The sequence below is a fragment of the Octodon degus genome, unplaced genomic scaffold (genome assembly GCF_000260255.1).
Source record: "Octodon degus isolate 3935 unplaced genomic scaffold, OctDeg1.0 scaffold00060, whole genome shotgun sequence".
NCBI classification, from domain to species: Eukaryota; Metazoa; Chordata; class Mammalia; order Rodentia; family Octodontidae; genus Octodon; species Octodon degus.
The window spans coordinates 7,941,215-7,955,218 of record NW_004524636.1 but is presented as its reverse complement, the minus strand read 5'-3'; the positions used below and the strand labels follow the sequence as shown (position 1 = coordinate 7,955,218).

Sequence of the window (14,004 nt, the reverse complement as noted above, 5' to 3'; positions counted from 1 at the left end):
GCACTCACAGAGCACGGCTGAAGGAAGCTATGTGCATGGGCAGGGGCAGTGGAGGGGTCTTGGTAGCAGATGGTATTTTCCAAAAATAGTGCAACATTCTCTTCATCTAGTGTGACTTCATCACTCCTCTTACCAAGAGGTAGACTCCTAAGTCTCCTTTTCTTGAAAGAGTCAGTCATCTGGGAAGGATGTGATGGAAGTAGTGAGACGCAATATTCTAGCTGGAGCATAAATCAATGCTCCTTCCATCTTGCCAGCAGGAATGATCACATAGAGGACCATGTCCACACTCCACCTTTCCTGGAGCCACCAGGCTGGGAGCAAGGCCACAAGCTGTCCTTGAAAAGAGACCCTGGAAAATTCCACTACTAGGCTTCATCTCCTAGAAAAATCAGAGGAGTCTTTTGTCTTTCTTATGTCTAATGAAACTATCTTAACTTCCATAAAAGATACCACTGGTGACATGCTGGGACTACATGAAGAAAGAGAAATGCCCAGATAGCTTCTTGCTCCCCAGCGGCAGATGCTATCAGCCTACAAGGCCATGAAGAGATCTACACGGGAAATGCATAGCCAAGATCCTGCTGAACTCTGACCCTCTGAAGAAAAAAAACATTGAAAAGGGACTGCTATTGTCCATCGCTGCATTTTCAATTAGCTTCTCATACAACCATCAATAACTGGAACAAACCCTGACATACACACTGCATCATTTCCTATACTGCAAAATCTTAGTCTTGGAGTCCGCTTTCAATTTGGCCACTACTTACCTTTCTTGTGTAGTTAACAATGCAGCCTTTACATGCAACTATCCAAACTTGTCTAGAATCTTACACACACACACACACACACACACACACACACACACACTTTTTTTTTAACGTTACCAGAAAAAAAAAAAAATCCTTCCTTCTTTAACATTTTTCTTTATTCTACCCCCCACTCAGGATCCACATTCTTCCCCAAAATCTTCAATCCTATAGATTATCAGTGACATTACAGTTGCCAAGCCCAACTATTTTAATGTTAATTTCTTGTAAACAGGGCTCCCAGTCCAGGAGTGGCTCATGTGGAATGAATCAACTCACTTTCTCTGGGTAATTGTTGTACATTATTTCTTTACTAGGCAGGAGTCTGAGCTGTGTGACTCCAAAGTATTGACAAAGAACTTTACCTACTGGGAAGTAACATTGTTCCCAGAGTTTTTCTTTAACACTTAAACTTGCATGGTCCAATACAAGTATTTTGGGGGAGTTTTTTTTGCAGTATCATTAGTCTCAATTGAGATGTGTTATAAATTCAAAATACAAGGGCCAGCCAAATAGCTCAGCAGATTAAAGCACCTGCAAGCAGGTGCAGGGGCAGGGGGTTCAATTCCTGGGCCTGCCTTGTCAGCCCCACCCCTGGGGCGCACTGAGATAACAATTGAGACTGGGCGTGGTGGTGTGCGCCTGTAATCCTAGCTCTTGGAAGGCTGTAAACAAATAGATTACTACGAGTCTGATCTAGTAGTGAGACCCTAAACAACCTGTAGACCCTTCCTGAAATACAAAAAAAAAAAAAAAAAAAGCAAAATACGTAGTCTTAGGCCGGGGATATAGCTCAGTGGCATAAGTGCCTGCCTGGAAAGTGCAAGGTCCTGAGTTTGATCCCCAGTACAGCAAAATCAATCAATCAATCAATCAATCAATCAATCAATCAATGGTTTAAGAACCAGTCAAATAGCTCAGTGGATTAAAGCACCTGCTTAGGCAGACATAGGGGCTAGGGGTTCTATCCCTGGACTGCCATGCTGGTCCCGCCCCCCAGGGCACACTGACACAGCAATTGAAACTGGGTATGGTGACAGGTGCCTATAATCTCAGTGCTTGGGAGGCTGAGAAACAAGAGGACAACTACAAGCCCAATCTGTGTAGTGAGACCCTATAGATCCTACGCTAAATACATTTTTAAAAAAATCTGACATTTCACAATGTTTCTATTGATTAAATGCTGAAATAATAATTTGGCTATGCAGGGGTAACTATATTATTCAATTAATTTAACCTATGATCTTGAACTTCCCAGCCTCCAGTCTGGGTTGCTAGAAACTATTCATTGTCTTCAAGGCAGCAAGAAGAAAGAGTGAAGTGTGATATGCTGTCCATGGGATCGTTATTTTGGACCATCCTGGTCTCACAGATTAAATGGACAAGCATGAACTTTTGTGCTATACTTAATTGTAGGTGCCCAAGGATGTGACATATTATTTCTTAAAAAGTCCTTGAAAATACTTTTCACAAGTGAACTACAAGAAAATAATTAAAAAAGGAAAGCTAAATGAGAACTGAAAAAATAATAATAAAACAACTATATATGCTTGGAAATGCTTCTAGCAAGAGTAATAGGCAATTGTACAATCACAGGATAGTTTTGCCCCTTTTTATATGACATGATGTCATCATACAGGGTGATACTTAAAGAAAGCTTTGAATATCTAGATCTTACGTTTCTACCTTAATATATGCAGAAAGTCTACTTACTGAAAATGATCTAGGTGTCTCTCAATAGTGCAATCATTTGAGGACTTAAATTTTTGAAACAGTAGCTTGCTGCATTCTGAAGGGAAGAAAATGAATTTTATGCAGTTTCTGAAAGTGCTTGACTTATACCAGGAAATGGCCCAGGATGAAACACATGCCTGCAGCAGGCGGAGGCATGTGAGATGGCAGCCAGTGTGTCCACCTCCTGAGGCCCCACGGCTCCTGAAATGTCTCGAGTGGATCCCCCTCCTACCAGTGTGGCTGCTTCACCTGCACAGGACAGAAAGGCAGGGTCTGCAAGTCTACAGCCTCTGGCCAACTGCCCAGAGCCAGTGACTGACAGGGGAGGCAAAAGTCTAATCCCATGACCTGGAAGTATACCCCCCTCTGTGGTGCAACTCTGCTCCACAGCTCTCTCAGGCATCAGGTGAGGCATTCTGGTGGAACAACTCCCTGCTCCCTGCTAGTTTCTTCCTTCTCCCTGCCCTTCCCCAGTCAGAGCTTCCCATGGGAACTCTGACTTTACAGGACAGGTGCAGAAATCCTCAGCTCATGTCAGCTTCTGGGGAGCTTGGTTCGAGACTCTTGGCAGGTACGAAAGAGCTCAAAGAACATGAAAACCCACTGGCTCCTGGGCTGCTGTGGGGCTGTGTATAGGATAGTCTGAAATTCTCAAGAGTTTTCTTAAAAGACACAGTAGCCACAGTTAGTAAGCTAGCAGTATCTCTATTCCTAGAGACCAGGGAAACAGGCCTAGCACACAGCTCTTAGATCTAGAAAAATGTAAGAGCTGACATGATGCACAGGTGCCTCCAGGTCTGAGAGAAGTCAAGATAGCATAGAAGGTTCCAAAGTCCAGGTGCACAAAAACAGAAGTCAGCACCAAAACCGAGCGAGCTGCAGAGCTACCACTAGCAAATTTTATATCTAATCAATATTTAATAACAGTTCAAAACTCATTCAGGGGGCTGGTGAGATGGCTCAGTGGTCTAAAGCACCTACTTAGAACAAGCTAAGCTAAGCAAAGCACAGGGACCGCGGTTCAATCCCCCAGCACCACATGCCTGCCAGCCCCACCCCATGGTGGGCTGAGCTGGTCACACACACACAAAATAAATAAATAAATAAATAAATATTAAAAAAAAAACTCATTCAGAAAGGAATGAAGTACCACAAACATTAGATTGATTTTTAAAAAGAGTAGTACACATGTCTTTAAAAATACAGTAGGAAAATTGATCAAGTGTCTTCTTTCTTTTTATCAAACCATAGTGTGGCCTTGAGTTGGACTGGACCAAAAATTTTTTCTGTACTAAAAGTCTCATTATCTGTTTCTCATAAGAATACCTTTTATTTATTTCTCATATTCTGAGTAATTACTTTGAAGATAATGACAGTGTAATGATTATTGTTATTCTCTTAACTATTTGATTATAAAATTTGGTTTTTTCATTAAATAAAAATAATTAACTTCAATCTGAAGCTAGTGATGCAAGGTAAAGATAATTCATCCCCAAACAGTCATTTTGCCATGGGTGCAGACTGTGGATACTTTTTGAATAACACCAATAATAAGCTAAGTTCAAAGGGACACAAATAAGCAAGATGTCAAATACAACTGCACAGGGATTAATTCATACCCTGACTGCCAACTGTGGATGGGCCTGGAAAATGGGCCTGGAAACAATTAGGACTAACATAAGGATGGAACTGTTTTCTATTCTGAATATGGGGAAAAAAACCCCAAGCATTTCAAGGAAAGTCCCGGAAAGTCCAGATTCCATGGTCTAAAGGTTTGCAATTTCAAGCATGGGGAAATTTATAAAAAGAATCGGATTTCAGTTCAATATTTTAAAGAATTCATAATTTAAGACGTTTAACATTTGAATGGTGCTGGAGTAGAGATATAATGTTTTTATTTTTAGAAGCGAATAGATGAAAAAAAAAAAGATTTGTGTGTGTATGGGAAGGGCAAGACCAAGGCAAGATAATAAGCAGCAACAGGGAACAGCCAATCCAGGAAGATCCTTCAGGGATCAGGCTGAGGCAGCACTCACCACAGAATGTCTGTAATTTTAGGATCTACTGCCATCCAAAGTCTTTGTAAAACCAAATGTATGGAAATTATACCATCAAGATAGACAAAATTCTTTTTTAAGTATGGGAAGTTTAATATTTCTTAAGATACTTAAGAGTTTCTGGGCTGTGTTCTGTTTTTGTTTTTTTTTTTTTTTTTTGACTCTTGAGTCAAGTGTTTCTATTCATTAAACATATCATTCTTCATGGAAACCATTTATAGTACAGCTGATGAAAAATGACCTATTTAAGGACAATGCAATATTATACAGCGAAAGAGAACAGTCCCGAAAAATGTAATGAAAACAGTAAAAAGCAGATGACATGTCTACAGAGACTTAAGGTCCTAAAATTATTCAGCACCCTTCAACTCTGCTTTGCCTATGAAGACAAGGTTTATGAGTCATCCTTAGACAGTAGTAAAATATAGTGTACTCGACTAAAAATAGGTAGGAACATTCACTGATAGATCTACTTTTTGGATATAATCATGTCATCATTAAACACTGATCACTTGGTGAAGTGTCAGGTTATGCGATTCTTTCCCTCCCCTCACAGAAAGGCCAGAACACACTCAGTCACAGGCTCCGCAAGGAGATAATGAAATATTTGGCAGGACAGGCAGCAGGAGAGGGAATGAAACAGTGATGCTAAACACCTGGGACCAGAAGCCACCTACGAGAAGGAGCAGTAAGATGGCTAGTTTGCATCAGCACTACAAGATGATGTCTTGCTTCTCAAGGTAATAAAAGGATAGGTAATGCACAAGTTTTTATATAGAGCAATGAGCAACTTGCAATTTGATGGAGTCGAAAAAAGAATAGATATTCATATTCACTAGAAATCTGGCTGCAGCATAAAGTATTGGTACGCTTCAGTTTTTAATGCAACAAGTCATCCACATAAAGATATACCTGGTTCCCATTTTGACATTTCATGCAAGGCTGTAAAATGGAACACTAAGGAAGCACTGGAATAATTTATTTACATCATCTTCACAGGTGCCTGCCTCCCCAATGAAATGGAGGGTCATGGCCGCAAAGGAACGTAGCTGTGACTTCATACCATCAGTGAGATTTTTAACAACACTTGCAGAGAACCTTCCTCCTGGGAAAAAACTTCAGAGAACAAAAACTGCAACAGCACCTAAAGGCAGGGAGAACTTTCGCAGAGGAGAAGTGGAAAATGAAAGACGAGCTCCCTGACTCCAGTGGAATTAGTATGCCAGAGCCTTGGGCTGTTCTGCTTGCTGCTCCAGGTGTCAAGGGAAAGGGCTGAGATTCCCCCCCGCAGACTGAAAGCTCTCGGGCCCCACCCCTAACAACTCCTCTCCACCCTCAGCACAGTACTCACCAGGCAGCTCTGGACCAACAGTGAGTGCTGTCCGCTGTCCACTTGGCCACACTCACGTGCAGTCCCCTGGAATCAAACAGGCACAAAGGAGAAAAAAAATCATGTCAAGACTCAGAGGTCTCACACAGGGAAACAGCCTTCATGCTTCAACCTCACAGCCCATAACACATTTTTCAAAAGTATCAGAAAGGCACATTAAAAAATCAGGACGTTAGTTTTAGGCACCAAAGACATACAGTCATCAAATCAGAAATATTCACTGCTACACTTAGGTAAAGGGGTTTATGCATCCTCTCTACAGTGCTACTGATCTCTGACTTAACCTCTTAATCTGGCAAAATAATTAAACAGCAATTAAACAGCAGTGGTTTCTGAAGGCTTTTTGAAGTGAATACAACTGTCTTCTCCAGATTAATAGTAAAATGTCCTTAGATGAACTATAATTGCAAGAAATCTTTCAAATGTCCTTAGATGAACTGTAACAGGAAAAAAAAAATCCAAGAAGCACAGTGCCGAGAAGGAAGGTTTCCAGTGGAATTCCATGTGTGCACAAGAAGTCCTCATTTGCGTGCGTGTTTCTGTATTTTCTTTGTGAACGCATGGTACACACTGATTCCAGACTTGCCATTTGATTGTGGTGTAGCTGAAGCTCAGACTGGAACATCTTCCCAAGATGTAGCAGGAAGAAAATGGTTTGGGCAGTATCAGAAGTACCAAGAAGGAAAAGGAAGCCATGTACACATAGAAGGAAGGTACAAGTGTACACAATTAGTCATCAGCACTTAGGAACATGACGGCTGGAAAAGTTTGAATCTGGACTTTTGAACATCATCATGTACAGAAGGAAGGTCCCAGCCAAGAAGTACATGTACAGAACTCAAGGCTGTGTGCCACAAACATAAATGGAGAATCTGATGTGAATGGACAATTAAAGGAATAAATTCTCAGGCCTTAGTGTTTTGTTTTTCTTGACAACTCAGGTAGTGTAAGAATATGGGCGCTATGACCCCACTGTACTATAATAAATCTCACTATCTGATTACAACCACACAGACATCATCAGCATTGCTGTATGCAAATAACCTACCTAGAGGGGTAGCAAGAAACTAGAGTGTGGGTGCCCCTAAGAAACTAGAATTCAAGGGAGGCTAAAAGGGAGAGGGAGGGCCTCTGATTTTAAATGCTTTGCTTAAAGCTTATTTTTTTAAATTTTATTTATGTGTGTGTGTGTGTGTGTGTGTGTGTGTGTGGCCAGTTCAGCCCACCAGGGGGCTGGGCTGGCTGGCATGTGGTGCTGGGGGATTGAACCGCGGTCCCTGTGCTTTGCTAAGTTTGTTCTAAGTAGGTGCTTTAGACCACTGAGCCATCTCACCAGCCCCAGCCTCTGATTTTAATCTAACCTTTAATCTTTGTGTAATATTTCACTGTGAAACAGAATGCTTTTAAAAGTGAAACTGGAAAGTAAATCTACCTCATTTCAAACTTCCCACAGAAAAACAAAAAGCATGGCTCTTTAAATACAGTTAACAGTGTTAGAAAACATACATGGACTTTATTGGTTTAGTATATAATTTATGGTAGCCTGGGATCTACCCAAAAACTGTACCATCATACATAATTGACACACAAGCTCTAAGATGTACAGGCTATGACTATTCTCACTTACAGATGATGAACCTGAGAAGTTGGGGGCGGGGGGGGGTGCTCAAGGATCACAGAGCTGGCACACAGGCCCATGTTCAGCCTTGCTCTGCGGGTTGTTCCATGGCATTTATCGTATATGCTATATTGCATTTATATCTGCAATTACATATGAAGATAAGAATGAAAATGCTATAAGGACTGGGATTGTTTTTGCACTAAAAGTCAGCATATATATATATATATATATATATATATATATATATATATATATATCTTGAGCATCTACCACAGGGCCTAGCACTTGCTAGGTGCTCAGTAAACCCTTGTTTAATAAATGTATTAGTGTTTGCAAAGAGAATAGATTCAATGCAAGACTCAGAAATTTGCAAGAGTAGTGCACAGTATTTGTTCACAGAGTCAAATATAAAAGAATGCAAGAGATACGTCACTGTGCTTGTGACCTGAGGAATCTAGCAGAGGGCCTAGAGCCCAGGGCACTGTCCTGTAGGAGTCCATCCGAAGGCCTAGAGCCACGCCAATATCCCATGCAAGTTTGCATCAGGAGGCCCAGGAACCCGTGATGGAAAACCAAAGGGTCCGTGCTGGAAAGCCCCAGGGTCCTCTTTCATACTATTCTCTAGAACCTGCTAACTCAGCCCTGCTGGGTGGTCCCACTCAAGTTAGCCATCACCTAGCCAACCACCACAATGGATTGATGATTATTTATCTTACCTCGAGCTAGGAAGCTAAATTCTTTTATGCCTTTTGGAAATACAAAGCCCACTGAGTTACAAAACAGCTCATGACTAATAACACTACTATAAACTGCTCCTTATTTTGAGAACCCCCTTAAATCTCAAGTCTCTTTGTGATCAAAGGGTTAAAGATTAAACACATACTATCCTTTCTTTTCTCTAATTCCCTAGTGACTACCCAGTATAAACGGCCACACTGTTCTTGTATACTCTTCTAATTCTGTACATACTTGAGATAGCACAGCATTTGGGAAAACCACACTGTTAATACCTTACAAAGGAAAGCACTAGGAGAAGTCACGGACTACTTAGCTACTGGAATGTCACAGGCTAACTACAGCAACTGACTTAGTGTGGCAGTTACGCAAAAGAAAACTCCAACCTAGCTAGTTTTTCATCTAAATATCATTAATACTAAATATTATTATATAAGCTGTTGAATGGGCCTTTAGTAAAGAAAGGCTTGTATTTGTGTGTGTACAAATATGTGTGGGATGCGTCTGAGGGTGTGTATGTGTGTCCATATTTTGTTTTTTGAAAAGAAAAAAGATAGCTTCCCACAAGACCCAAGGAAACCGAGAAATTAAAACAAAACACTTGAATCCTAATATTGTCCTGGACTTCATGAAAATTAGAGCTGTTTTGCATCCAGTAAGGGAACCAAGTTCACGCAAAGGCATCAACCCCATCAATGGCACAGGAACAAGCAGGCAGCCTGAAGCAAAAGAAGGCAGGAGTGAAGTGTTGCTCCGTGGTGCAGCAGCTGTTGAGCAGGTGCTAGGTTTGGTTCCCAGGGTCCCCGGTCAATCAAGTGGACTGCTACCTCACTCCACCCATCCAAACTTAGCTCCCAGTGGATCACAGATAGAAAAGAGCAGTCCTCCTCCCACCACTTAGCCTGGCTTTCAGGTTCCCATCGTCGACAATCAGAAGGATGAGTGTAGTACAATAAAGTTTTGAAGGAGAAACACCAGGTTCGAATAACTTATTATGGTGCTTATTATAATTTTGTTATCCATTATTGTTTATCTTATAAATCATATTTTATCACAGATGTGTATGTATAGGAAAAGAAGTAAAAAGAGGTTTTGGTACTACCTGCAGTTCAGGCATTCACTGAGGGTCTCATAATGATTCCCCACAGCTATAAGATGAAATTTTATTCCATGCTGAATAAAATCACTAAAAGCAAACATTACTTTGGAAAAAGTTTTGTAATCTGGAGTTTGCAATGGTTTCTTAGATATGACATCAAAAGCACAATGAAAGGGAAAAAAGTGATAAATTACATCTCTAAAAATGTTCATGCTTTAAAGAATCTTATCAAGGGCCAGCCAAATAGCTCAGCAGATTAAAGCTCCTGCAAGCAGGCACAGGCACCAAGGGTTCAATACGTGGGCCTGCCTTACCAGCTCCACCCCACAGGGTGCATAGGACAGCGCATGGGGTGCGCGCCTGTAATCCCAGCTCTTGGGAGGCTGTAAACAGGTGGATCACTACAAGTCCAATCTAGTAATGAGACCCTCAACATCCTGTAGAACCTTCCCTAAAATACAAAAAAAGAAAAAAAGAAAGAAAGAAAAAGAAAACAAAAACAAAGAATCCTATCAAGAAAATGAAAAGACAATCTATAGAACAAGGGACAAGTTTTTCCACATCATTTATGCGATAGAAAGACTTTTAACCAGAATCTAAGACTTCTTACAAATCAACAATAACCAAAAAAGACAACACAATTTAAAAAGGGCAATTGAGCTAGATAGATCTTTATATAAAACACACACATACACAAACACACACACACAAACACACATGCATACACACACAGAAAGCTGTTCAACTAGCAGAACAACATAAATCAAAACTACAATGAAACACTACCTTATAACCACTATGGAAACTACAATCGGAAGACATAACAAGAAGCCAATCAGAGTGCTCACACACTGCCTGGGGACATGGAGGATTATGAAGCCACCTCAGGAAAACAGTCTGAACTGGCAGTTTGTCAAGTTCTTAAATAAGAAGCTGCCACGTGACCAGCAAGTTCACCCCAAAGATGTACCCAAGAGAAAAAAAAAAAAGAAACCATATATCCTTACAAAATATTGCTCAGAAATTTCAAAACAATGTGCATAATAGCTAAAGAACAAAATGGGTCTGCACATACAATGAAATCCTATTCAGCAATAAAAAATAAATCCAACACAGACACCCGGAGCAATGTTGACAAAAGATTAGACTAGAATGTGGCTGTGGTTGCACAGTGCTCTACATATACTAAAAAAAACCCCGCTGGATTAAGCATGCTTTGTGGTTGAATTTTATGTTGTGTAAACTGTATTTCATTGAAGTCCTTTTTCAAAACAGCTACATTTCTATAAATCTGCCAGTTACTATCACTTGACTTCTTAAAACAGACAAACTGAAAGAAAAATAGTGAATGGTAAATATTTGTTGTGTACTCACTGTGTGCCAGCCACTACCACAGGCTTTGGGAGTACAGCAGTGCCCAAAATGGACATAAGTCCAGGAGTTCACAGATGTCCCCCCAAGGCCCTGTGCCCGCTACTGCTCCCATCACTCACTTCCCTGGGAGCAGGGAGGCACAGGGTGCCTGTGGCCTGATCTCCATGGGGAACTTATGCCTGAGCCGGTGGCTACCATTTTTAAAAGGTAGATCTTGCAACCATACCTGCCATCTCAGCTTGGCCCAAGTGATTTTGCAACACTGGAGCCAGAATGCTGTGCACAGTCTGGCCAACAGCAGAGAGGCAACCGTCGTCTCAGAGAACGTGTTCTCCAGGTGTCCACAGCCCCTGCCCTCCAGGGCATTCCTCATGCAGCCCACTCCTCTTACCCACTCCTGGAGCGAGTGATCCCTAAATGAAAGTCTACTCAGCAAGCCTGGCAGCAGGGAAGGGAGGGAATCCCACCTTCCCAGTCTACACACTCTGATTTGCCATCAGCAGCAAACACCTGCCAAGAGAGCTATTCAGCCATGCACTTGCCCCTCCCTAAGTCTAAAACTGCCAGTTTGAGAAAACATTCTCAATTCTGTACAGGAAAGTTACAGCTCCTGTGTCTGTCATTTATGGTGGCTAACCAGCTCTAAAGTGTCAAACTGAGGGTTCTTTAGGGAGCTCACTGGATATATATTTTCCTCCAATTAATGACAATGGCTTTGTGATTATCAACCTACATTGTTTTGCCAAGTTTCCCTCAAGTATTCATTTTCTGTATATGTATAACAAATTGCCACAAACGTAGTGACTTAACACATATTTATTAACTCCTTATTCTGTAAATCAGAAGATTAGATGCTGCTGTTGGCCCTCTGTTCAGCATCTGTTTATGAAGTTGAAATCTTGTGTTCTTCAGTGTCATTCCTTGCTGGAAGCTCTGGGGAGAAACCCTTCTGAGATCAGTCTGGATGTTGGCCATTTTCACTCATAGGTTTTCAGATGAGGACCCTTTCCCTTGCTGACTGCCATCCGACAGCTCCTAAGCCTCACCCACCACTCTTGGGCATGCAGGCCCCACTGTATTTAGAGCAAGCCACAGAGAATGTCCCGTGTAAGAAGTCTATTTCTTTTCATGTCTGTCTTCAGTTCCTTCTAAGGTCCACAGAGGATAAACTCTAAAGCCAGCTGCCATGTAACATAACCTGACCCCAGAGAAGACACAGTCTCAGCCCTCTGGCTTACACAGGATGTGTACCCCAAGGCCAGAAGTCTTGGAAGCACTGGGGAATTCTGCCTCCTACAACTAACTGCCAACCTGCATTTGTCACCTGCTGCCCGCAGGCTGGGATCTGAGGTCATTCAGAAGAACAGCTAACTGGCCAGCTGAGAGGAAGCATTACAGTCAAACCCAGAAGATATTTTCAGCAATTCCACTATTCATTTCTAGATTAATATCCTCCACTTTAAATTCTAATCTAAATTCTAAATCTTTAGAGGAAGTTGCTCTTCTTTACCTTAAATCAATCCTAATGAAACTGCAAGTCTACATCATTGATAGTCTTTAAGAAAATATGTGCAGCATCTAGAAGGACAAAAAAATCTTTTCAGTATTTTTTAAAGTTTTTTTTTAAAAGACAAAAGTCCAAATAGCAATGTGGGCTGAAGTTTTTACTTGAATTTGTTTATATTTTGTACATGGGATCAAGCAACTGCACTGCTCTTTCACTCAGCTGACTTGGTTATTAGAAGCTACACAGAGGGAATGTACACACAACCACACTAACATTTTGAAGCATAAAGAAAATTAAAAGGATGCTTCATATGCCTACTAGCACATGGCATGTTACATTTTTTAAAAGGAAAAATGAGAATCTTTTTTAAAAAATGACTCTTCAAAGATGTGTGTGGAAAGAGAGCAGAACTCTTCAGCAGGTCCAGAAGAAGCAGGGTGTGTGCTACTAGGAACTACCAGGAATGAATTATGGGGTCCGGACACTGCTCTCAGGGTTTCGTGTATATGCACTCCTTCTGTCTCACTGACTCTAGATGAAGAACTGAGGTGCAGAATGGGCCCATCATGTATCAAGTCACGTGACAGATCTAATAAGCAAAGAAGCATGAATTCCAACCCTGACCATCAGCGCTTAGGTGCAGCAACTTTGTGTGCATGTCCTGTGCTTCCACGCATTGAATTGGGGTCATTTCTGCAGCCATTACATGGCACAAGGTGGTGGCCAAGCACCTATGGGTTGCATTCAAGCAGATGTGGCGCCTGAGCATAGCTGAGGATGAGTGGGAATGGTGGCCCATGTACTGAGTATGGCAATTCCCATGCGATTATACTATAATGGCAGCAGCTGACTTGTTCAAGGATGCCTTTGCAATCCTCCACAACACCACCAACAGCAAATACAATAATACTGGCCTTCTTCTAAGCCCCAGGTCTACTTTTGGAAGAAGGAAGAGAAAAAACGTAATTGAACCCTTCTCTTTCATTTTTGATCCAACCAAACTATTTCCCACCATGCTTTATTTTGAAACTGACAGGTTATAAAAATAAGGGGTAAAAAAGTAAGGGGGTGAATGACAGCAAAAACTAGTTTCAGAAGTAAAGAAAAAAAGTCACCTCCTTCCTCTCCTATTGTAGAGAAGAAAGTGTCCCACCCTTGGGTCATGAAACAGGAAAGACCCTGGAAATTCTTCCATTCACTGCACCCAGTCACAGAAGAGACAGCATGATCTCAAGTGCCACCAGCCCTGGCATCACAACCCCAAGGAACAATGCTTAGCAGCTGTAGTAATGAGTCACGGGAGGTGGAGTGGGGGTGAGGAGGACAAGGCTGAATCCTGACGTTTGCATTAAAGGCCATGACTCATCTTCACAACCAGGTTGGACAAGGGCACATGTCAGATGACATTTTCTCAGTGATCTCTTCTGGTTCTAGAAAGGTACCAACCAGCAGGGACTGCCAGCATGCCAGGGCCATCTGCCCGCAGTCAGAGAGAACAACTAAACTTTAATCAGTCCTCACTTTTTCTCCTAGATTCAACCTCACCTCCAATGTCTTGATGGTCACATACCAGGGATCAAAGAAATGGAAACTTGTCTCATCACAGAAAGCTCTTTTTTTAAATTATTTTTTAAATTTTTATTTATTTGTGTGTGTGTGTGTGTGTGTGTGTGGCCAG

The 14,004-nt window shown here is 41.5% G+C and overlaps 1 protein-coding gene across 1 annotated transcript in view; it reads right to left on the bottom strand.

The window, feature by feature from the left end:
- The window catches only part of Plcb4 (phospholipase C beta 4), a 427,861-nt gene that overhangs the window by 258,762 nt on the left and 155,095 nt on the right, over positions 1-14,004 (bottom strand). The window contains exon 2 of the mRNA XM_004634291.2: positions 5,952-6,017. The gene's annotated coding sequence lies outside the window, so the exon portion shown is untranslated. The remainder of the gene's footprint in view (positions 1-5,951; positions 6,018-14,004) is intronic.